Raw genomic sequence first — 10,770 nt, forward strand, 5'->3', positions numbered from 1 at the left:
TTTGCTAAGACAAGATAGTTCGGAGGTCCAACCTCTACACCGAGCACACTCTAGATTTGTTTTCATTATTGTACAATGGGAAGGTTCTTAAATAAACTCAATTGACCAACATGATCATAAGCATTCATCAACATGATTATGGCCAAGTTATAATAGGAGTTGTGCAACCATGATGGAGCCATTGCTACTACTTATTTGGGTCAGTCTGTTGCCATCGATTCACCACATTGCTAATCGGAGTAACACCCGGCATAATCTTAAGTCACGACATGCCCAAATCTAAATTCTAGACAAACTAAGGCTTTCTAAAGTTAAGGAATGGCTAGAAATTTGAACTCGTATCTAGAATGGCTTCCAAACTACTGGAAAGCAAGGCCTATGTCACCAAACCAAACACCGTGGTAGGCTTTCCTCATGAAATCCAAATCTTGTTTGGCTATCAAGGAGCTTCAAGATAGGAATTTTAGGACAATTTCGGTGAAATTGACTTTGAATAATTGGCTTATACTACATATGGCAAGCTCTAGATTATCCACTTCCCGTAAAATATGCCCATCTCCGTGGGAATGTTGAATTTGCCATGTATCCTACCAGCTTTCAAGATCTATCTATTCATTTTGCCACACTATCAAGACCGAATCTGGATTGAAACTTGAAGTTTGAATTTCAACAAACAAGATCTGAAATGGGTGCTTTGGCGATTTTGCCTTCTGTATTTATAATTTCCTCAACGTCGGAATTTTATTTATTTTTTATTTATTTTTAATGTATTTTAGCAAATTGGGAAGCAAACACAGATTCGCCAATTAAGAGAAGGAGCAAGAAAACCAAAAACACCGAACGTAGAAATTAGCAGCTTCTCGCGGGAATTTTGTCCGGCTTCTTTCCCGGTTCCCAGAAATCTTTCCTTCTGATTCTCGAGAAAATCGCGCAGCCCCGAGAAAACCCAGTGCTTTGTTTGTTGAAAGCTGAAGAAGGAAAACAGCGATGCAGCGTCGGAACCAGGGGAATTACAGGAACCCGTGCCTCACGATGAACCAGCCATGGGTTTCTTTGCTCGTGTACGGGATCAAGCGCATCGAGGGCAGGTCTTGGCCTGCCCCAATTCGAGGTTGGGTTTAGGGGCTCTCTTTCGTACTTCTAATTTCCCGCCGAAGTTCCGACCTTTTTGGTTTTTTTTGCTGTCACATGGTCTGAAACGAGAAAGGAGTGAATTTGTTCATCGAGCCCTTTGATCTACTAATTTGATCTGTCCACAGTGTTTTCCTATCTGGGTTCTTGAAGTTTTCGGTGATTGTTTAGTTTTCTATTAGCAAGTTCTGTTTTGGACTGTGGAGTTCAAAGGATGCAGTGAAAGGTGAGAGAACCAGCAGAGACTGGAAGGGAGAGAAGGTTAACTATTGAAATTGTACATTGTTTAATCATAGCACTTGCGAAACAGAGAAGGGCCTTTTGGTCGGCGCAATATCTGTGTTTGACTTTCGCTGACCAGTTTGTGCCACACCGATGTTTTCATGCTTCACAAGTTTATAGAAAACTGCCCGACAGGTTTGCAGAGAAATAACAGCACGAACAAATTGAAAACCAATATGCGGACTGATACGATCAATGTTGTGCATTTTTTTTTCTTTTTAGAATGTTGGAAAATCAAGGTTCTCATCACTAGCAAGTGCACATCAACTGTGTTAGAAGTTGCTGAGGGATGACTTACTATTGCTGAAAGTTTGTGTAACTGAGAATGGAATGATGCGGTGCACTTTTAACCCCTAGCACAAACATTTTGCACGTGCACTAAGATAGCCACGGGAAATGAGAATGCTACTCTCAGCTTAAATAATCAATATTTTCTTGATAAACATCGTGTAAAACTTTTGAGTTTGGAAGTTCAGAAAGTCTATGCACGAAGTTTGTGCCTATGAAGTATATATAAGGATACTGGGATTTTTGTTACATTCGAAAAAACTGCATCGTGATTAGAATTGCATTTAGGAGAGAATTGTTGCTTAAGTGACATGTAAAGTATCCAACAGAGAGTGCTGTTTGGTTTGCATATCAGGTTTTCTGTTCCGTAAAAATACGTATCTCTGTTGCAATAATTAATGGAGCCAATGCACTGTTAACGTCTTGTTGAAGAAGATTTGAATTTGCTTTTCCTTTTCCTTTTTATCTCCAACTGTCAGCACATCATTTGTGAAGGTCGCCTTCGGATCCATGCTGCCAGCAAAGTTTCGGATGAATCTACTATCAAAGCCATGGAGGAGTTCTAAGGGAGATATATGCGGTGAAGGAGATTACTAAAATTAAGTTCTGTGATCACTATCCCGTCTCAAGACTACTAGGTATTCAAAGGGAGAGCTTCGATTCTCTTCAATCCATGCTGCAACTTAGTAACATATATTGAATATATCACCGCTTATCTCTCGTGACTCTTCGTGTTTTGGTCAAAAGGCTGTTCAGTAAACTGTTTTAGCACACATATTAAAGTGTCATTATTATTATTTAGTGTCTTTATTACTATTTATTTAGACATGTCTTTCATATATCTAAGGAATGTCAAGAGTCGCGTTTTAAGCCTATATATAGACGAGTCTTGTAATCGTTTCAAAATGAAGAGTGAAAATATTTTTTTTCAGCAAGTAGTATATTCATCTCCTTCCTTAAAGAGCTTCTTAAGCTTCTCTTGTGAGAGTGTTACCAGAGTTGTGCGACTCTAATATTCAACAATTAGTATCAGAGCAAAGAGCAAGGTTATCTGGGACCGAGAGCACGGTTGTTAGGGACCATAAGTCAAGTCTTTCGGAGCGTAGTTCGTGAAGACGGTGGTCAAGGACCATTGTTCGTGCGCAAGCGATCAAGGTTTCTTGGAGTAGTGCTAGGCATTATTTCAAGTCAAATGGCGGATATTTCAAATTTGACGAACGGCATTGAGAAGCTCAACAACTCCAATTACAATAATTGGAGTGTCCGGATGCAGTTTTATTTGATGGGTCAAGATTTGTGGGATATTGTTAGTGGCGGCAACCTATGTAAAGCACGGACACGCGACACGACACGAGTGTCCGACACGACATGATACGTTGACACATCTTTTCTAAAAAAATAGAAATCGCGACACGTCGACACGTCAATATTAAATGAATATTTTTATTTTTAATTAATTTGATTTGAATTCATAAATAAATAAATAAATAAAGCCTATAATAAATTTACACTAATAATATTAATAAATCAATTCATTTGAAATTTGAAAGATATATTCATAACTAAGGCGAAACATGTTTTTAATTTTAACAAAAGTTATTGATAAAACTAATAATTAATAAAAATTAGAATCAATTTATTTAAATAAATTCATGATTTTTTTAGAATGATCAAAATTTATCATTATTCAAAATTTAATACTTTTACTTTTCGAAATTATTTTTCAATTTCATTTATTTAATTTTTTTATAAAAAAAATTCTCAAATCCACTCTTTCTTTCTTTTGTCCATTTCCCTCCGCCCCAAACTTATTTTACTTTTTTTCCCTCCCAAAACCACTAACAAACAGCTGTCAGCCTCACTTCCCTCCCCCAAAACTCAAAAACACGCCATCGTCCCCTCTTTTTATTATTTTTTATTCCTTTATCACAAACCCTAGCAACCCTCTTTTTCCTCCTCCTTCTACCGCTCGCACAAAAACACTCGGACCAAGACAAACACGCAGACAAAGAGACTCCGCTCCCTCTTTCGCACTCGTATCATTTCTCAACTTCCGATGATGGAGCGGACGCGACGCCGAGGAGGAGGAGATGCCGCCGCCGCCGCCGCCGCCGCCGCTTGGCACCCCCTCGGGCCCCAATCCCTTCCTCTTCTCTTCCTCTCTCCGGCCGCTCGCCGCCGCCGCGCCGCCGGTGCCCCTCGGGCCCCGATCCCTTCCTCTTCTCTTCCTCTCTCCGGCCGTCCCTCGCCGCCGCCACCGCCGCCGGCGCCCTTCGGGCCCCGATCCCTTCCCCTTCTCATCCTCTCTTTGGCCGTCTCTCGCCGTCGCCGCAGCTCTCGCTCCTCCCTCCCTCCCCCTCCACTGAGTCTTGGGACACGCGTCGACACGCGTTTCGAGAAAAGTTGACCGCGTGTCCGAGCGTGTCGACGTGTCCGACACGTGTCGGACAAGACACGGAAGCACGGACAACATAGGCGGCAACACCATAGCACCCAAAGATGATGATGGACAGAGGAGATGGAAGATAAAAGTGGGTAAGGCTCTTTACACTCTTCAGAATCGTTGAAGATGATTTATTGCCGCACATTAGGAGGGCGCAAACTCCCGAGGAGCCATGGGATAACTTGGCAACGTTATTCGCAAGGTCGAATGATGCCAAGCTACAAAGGCTGGAAAACGAGTTGCTGTCGATGTCACAACAAAATATGATAGTAAGTCAGTATTTCTCCAAAGTTAAATCTATTTGTGACGAAATTTCAAAGCTAGATCATGCTAATGCCATCTCAAAAACAAGAATGAGAAGAATTATTATTCACGGGTTAAAGCCGGAATATAACAGTATTATTACGACTACTCGTGGATGGGCAACTCAACCGACGTTGACCGATCTGGAGAATATTCTGGCTAACCAAGAGACTTTAGATAGTCAAATGTCTGATGTTTCGTTTAAGGAAGAAGAAAGTGCTCTCTTCAGTGATAAAAGAGGGTTCAAGGGCCAGAGGCGAACCGGTGCTGACAATAAAGATGGCAAGTCTAGGAAAAGCCATGTCGAATGGCAAAAGCAACCAGCTTGTGAAGGATGGCAAAAATGTCCAGGAGAGTCGAGCCTTCGACGAGGGGGAGCCAGGCGACGCGATGGCCGAAGACGTATGGACGATGTTACGTCTGTGGCAATGAGGGTCACTTTGCCAGAGATTGTCGAGCGAAGAAAGTTGAAGGAAATATTGCAGCATCATCGAAGAGGAATGATTTCGATGAAGATAAGGAATAGGATTTCCAAACGTCTGTTGCAATAGTGGTGTTAGATGAGTTTGCTGCCTCTTCCGTAGTCGAGTTAAACGATGCGATGGCATTAATCTATGTAAGTGAAAATTCGATTAATTATGATTATAACTGGATTGTTGATTTAGAGTGTTCGAGTCGTATGACTGGAGATCAAGGCAAACTGTCGAACATGCGTAATTATACCGAAGGAAGTATTGTTATTACTACAGACGGCTCAAGGTTGCCAATTACTCATATCGGCGAGACGATGATAACTCCTCGGTTCAATTCACAACAAGTTGAATTGAAAAGTGTGTATCACGTATTAGGAATGAAGAAGAATTTATTGTCTGTGTCCTAGCTCACAGACTCGGGTAATTATGTGGTGTTTGGTCCACGTGATGTTAAGGTGTATCGAAGTTTGAAGCCCACTAGTTGACCAATCATGGAAGGACGTCGGCTGGAGTCCATTTACGTGATGTCTGCTCAAACGACATACGTAAACAAAACCCGAAGGAATGATACACCTGATTTATGGCATGCGCGGCTTGGGCATGTAAGTTATCACAAGTTGAAGGTGATGATGCAAAAGAACATGCTGAAGGGTTTTCCCTAGTTGTAAGTGCAGGAAAATGTGGTTTGCGCCGAGTGCCAACACGGGAAGGCACATCAACTCCCGTATGAGGAATCGTCATTCAAAGCTCAGATACCTCTCGAGCTCATTCACTCGAATGTGTTTGGTCCAGTGAAGCAGCAATTAGTTAGCGGATTGAAGTATATGATCACTTTCATTGACGACTTCTCTAGATATGTTTAGGTTGATTTCATGAATGAAAAATCTGAGGCATTTATTAAATTTAAGGTTGAAAGTGAAGTAGGTAGAAAAATTCATTGCCTACGTACCAATAACTAGGGAGAGTACACTTCCTATGAGTTTACAAAGTATTTGTAAGAGTACAAGATACGTCGACACTATACTTGTCCGTATACGCCGCAGCAGAACGGTGTTGCCGAAAGAAAGAATTGACATCTAGCTGAGACGTGCAGGAGCATGTTGCACGCGAAGAATGTTTCACCGAGGTTTTGGGCTGAATGTATGAAGACAGCGGCTCACGTGATTAACAAGCCGCCACAAGCAAGGCTTGGTTTTATGTCACCATACAAGAAGCTATGGAATCACAAGCCTGTGATAAGTCATTTTAGAGTTTTCGGATGTGTATGTTATGCATTTGTGCTTGATCATCTTCGTAGCAAATTTGACAAGAAAGCAATTCGCTGCATATTCGTGGGATATGATGATCAACGAAAGGGGTGGAAGTGCTGCGACCCTACAATAGGGAGGTGCTATACTTCAAGGAATGTGGTGTTCGACAAAATGTTGTCTTCGTGGTCACCTCAAGCAATCGAATTGCCAATTTCATAGCATTTCGACAAAGAGTTCGAAGAAAGGCTGAAAGAATTTGATGAGAACCAACTTGTTGAAAAAGATGTCGAAGCACACAAGTTCATCTAGTGAGCATCCAAGGTCGACAGAAAAATTTCGACCAAGTCAGGTTGAAGAACTTGAAAAGGAGGAGCCTCAACTTCGGAGATCGATGAGGCAAAGGAAGCCGAACCCCAAGTATGCCAATGTAGCATTGACTGAAGATGTTGGCATGGTCGAGCCGTCGACAATGAAGAAGCCTCGAAGAGTACGGTAATGGAGGAAGGCCATGGAAGAAATCCTCACACTAAAGAAGAATTGAGACATGGGACTTGGTATCAAAACCTGAAGAGGTACGCCTTATTTCTTGCAAATAGGTTTATAAACTTAAAACTTGACCAAACGGGTCAATTGACAGGTATAAAGCATGTCTAGTGGCTCGAGGATTTTTGCAAAAATATGGAGTTGATTATGAAGAGACCTTTAGCCCGGTGGCAAAGGTTACCACTGTTCGAGTTCTATTAGCACTTGCAGCAAGCAAGTTGTGGAATGTGTGGTAGATGGATGTGAAGAATGCTAGCGAGATATATACATGGAGCAACCGGATGGCTTCAAGAGCAAAATTAATCCATAATATGTCTCCAAGCTAAATAAAGCATTGTATGGCTTGAAGCAAGCCTTGAGAGCGTGGTATGGAAAAATTGCATAATTCTTGTTGAAGAACGATTATAATGTAGCTCCAGCAAACTCAAGCCTGTTCGTGAAAGCAAAAGATGGAAATGTTGCAGCTGTGCTAGTTTATGTGGATGATCTCATCATTACTGGAGATGATGAAGATGAGATATGTCGAATTAAAGCCAACCTCTCTGGCGGTTCCATATGAAGGAGCTTGGAGAATCGAAACACTTTCTAGGGCTCGAGATTGATAGAACAAAGGAAGGATTATTCTTATGTCAACAAAAGTATGCACGAGATCTCTTAAAAAAATTCGGAATGCTTGATTGCAAACCTATATCTACTCCGTTGGATGGGAACACAAAGCTATGTGCTGAAGTAGGTTGAGAGCTAGAAGATTCGACTATGTATAGGCAACTGGTAGGTAGTCTAATTTATCTTACCATAACTCGGCCTGACATCTCTTTTGCAGTGGGAGTAGTGAGCCGATTCATGGAGAAGCCAAGGAAACCTCACTTGGATGCAGCCAAGCGTATCCTAAGGTATGTAAAGAAGACTTTTGATTTTGGGCTTTTGAATAAAAAAGGGATCATCGAGTGAGTTGGTCGGTCATTGTGATGCTGACTATGCTGGAGATCAACACACATGACGATCAATTACTGGATACTCGTTTAATCTTGGATCAGCAGTAATATCCTGGTGTAGTAAAAGACAACCAACTGTGTCTTTGTCTACAACAGAAGTTGAATACAGAGCAACAGCAATGGCAGCTCAGGAGAGCACATGGCTAGTGTAGTTATTGGATGATCTTCATCAATCAATAGATTATTCGATAATATTGTATTGTGATAATCTATCCACTATAAGCTTGGCAGAGAATCCAGTTTTCCATGCTACGACTAAGCATGTGGAAGTCCACTATCACTTCCTACGAGAGAAAGTCTTGCAGGGCGAGATCAAGATGAAGTACATCAAGATAGGTGATCAAGTTGTTGATATCTTCACCAAAGGTCGTGGAGTTGCAAAGTTTGAAGAGTTTCGAGCTTAGCTTGGTATGGTCGCGAGGACTATCCTTAGAGAGAGTAGTCAGTGAGGAGGAGTATTGAATATATCACCGCCTATCTCTCGTGACTCTCCGTGTTTTGGTCGAAAGGCTGTTCAGTTTCCAACGGAAACCGTTTCAGCACACATATTAAAGTGTCCTTATTACTATTTAGTGTCTTTATTACTATTTATTTAGACATGTCTTTTCATATATCTAAGGAATGTCAAGAGTCGCATTTTAAGCCTATATATAGACGAGTCTTGTAATCATTTCAAAATGAATAGTGAAACTATTTTTTTCAGCAAGTAGTATATTCATCCCCTTCCTTAAAGACCTTCTCTTGTGAGAGTGTTACCAGAGCTGTGCAACTCTGATATTCAACAACATACTTCAACTTATTTGTCTTGAAAGAGCATTTAAGCTCCTATTTACTAGTTCTTGAAAAGTTAAATAATCCTTTGATGGATTTCTCAGCCGAATAGCAGTTTGATGTATGTTTTGATACAAAAATGTGTAGATATATGGATGCTTTTATCGCTTCATTTCACCGGATGAATTTCTGTTTTATCTAAGCTCTTTGTGGGGTAAAGTTTCTAACGCAGATTCTGCATCATAGAATCTGGTGCTGAACAAATGCATTGACAATTGGAATGTTTTGCCTATGAAAAAGGTGTGTCAAGTGGTTGGCCGTGTCCGAGTCGAAGAACTAGCTTGCTAGAATGGGGTGCCTGGAGGGGTGGGATACCCTGATCTTTTACTTGTTTTGTTTCTTGATTACTTATTTGATTTCACAAATTAAGCTGAACATGTGAACATTTCTAATTATAGGTAAGGCTGGAAGCATAAACAGATTATTGCTGGCTTTGTGAACAGCCACGTGTAAATCTGTCATAGACTCAATTGGGACTTTGTCCTCACATATGTTTGTTTAGCATTTATGTATTTCCAACACTAATTTGACTTTGTTGATATATTTTTAAGTAATTAAATGGAATGACTAATATTTGAATCATCTGCACATCCCTAACATGTCATTTTTCAAGAGGAAAATTGTATTTCTTCTTATCTCTTTAGTCAGATCACTCTTTCGCCTCCATATAAGCTAAAACAAAATCAAAGTTTATCCAACAAATGCAGAAAATATCCAATAAATGCAGAAAATAAGAAACAAATGTACTGATCACTATATAAGATATCAACAACAACAAGAAGATAGCATCGAGGGACACGAGGGAAGTAAATTCAAAGATACAAGAATTGAAAGGTCTAGATAAAAAATATTGTAATGGAAGAAAACATAAAAACACTAGAGGATCTTTTTTCTCGTGTTGATAGGCCTCCAGGGATCCATGATGGACTGAGGGGACTCACAGGGCCCTATCCATCACTATGATCTATGAAACTTTAGGAAGAACCTCATTGCTCGTTAGCCTACGCTTGATGACATTATAGCAATAGGGGCTAAGATCATACCACTCCCAATGATCTTGTTCCCACCAAAGGAAGTAAACTTCGGGGTTACGTTCCATCACCTCCTCATAGCACTCTTGTAGAATACCCACCCTCATCATTTTGCTACTATCGTGTGGATAGAACGCAAGTGCAAATTCTTCTGGCATCTCACCAAATCGTAGATATGTGAGGGTGAGGCCGCGGATGATAATCAATAATGATTGCCAATCCAAGTGCCTGCATTTGTAAATGGTGAGACTCTGAAGGCAAGGCATTGCCTGACCATTTATCAACACAAATCTAAGATTTTCCATTTAGGCGAGGTCTAACTTCTTGAGCTTTGGGAACACTCTATCCCAAAATCCAATTTTCCCCATCAAAAAGCTCCATGAGATTTGGCAAATTTTGGAGAGCAAATAGGGTGCTTAATTTTAGTTTGCTATATTTTAAATGCACTCTGGCTAGATTGCTTAGCAGAGGAAGCCAACGAGGTAGCTTCTTTAGACATCCTTTGACATATAGACCTCGGAGGAGTGAGGGAGGTGAAGATAGAATATCCAAATCAATAAATTCATACTCACTTTCTACAGTAACATGTAGTGATTGAAGGTCGGTCATCTTCTCAACGGATAGCTCCTTTGTAATGGAGCAGCATAGCTCCTTTGTAATGGAGCAACATAGCTCCTTTGTATCATCTGTCTTCAGGTCTGTTACCCTAGCCTCGTTAGTTGACTTAATGCTCCCAGCTCTTGCATTGTATTCTTGCTCTAACCACCTCCATCTTTTACACTAGATAGTTTTTGTAGTGATGCAAGTGCTCCAATGCCCCGGGGATCTGTGAATCCTCTTAACAAATTGAAAGGGTGTAGAATTGTCATTTGTGCATAACTGTATACCAACAGATGATGTAGTTTTATGAGCTTGGTTATCTCCACAGGTAGCTCAGAGATCAAAGGGTGTTTAAGATCTAGAGTCTCTAAATTTCGGAGTTTCCCAATTGATCTAGGAATGATACGCACTTTAGTGCTTCTCAAACTTAGATGTTTCAAGTGGACCATAACCAGTATTTGTCAGGGGAACTCATGAAGGGGTGAATCTCAAAAATGAGCAGAGAGTGTAGGCTAGGGAGATTCAGCTGCTTCAACATATTGTTGCTAGTGTATTGGATTGACAGATCGAACTCTACCACGCAATTCTACTTTCGCTAGA

This window comes from Eucalyptus grandis, chromosome 8, assembly GCF_016545825.1.
Source record: "Eucalyptus grandis isolate ANBG69807.140 chromosome 8, ASM1654582v1, whole genome shotgun sequence".
Classification (NCBI taxonomy): Eukaryota; Viridiplantae; Streptophyta; class Magnoliopsida; order Myrtales; family Myrtaceae; genus Eucalyptus; species Eucalyptus grandis.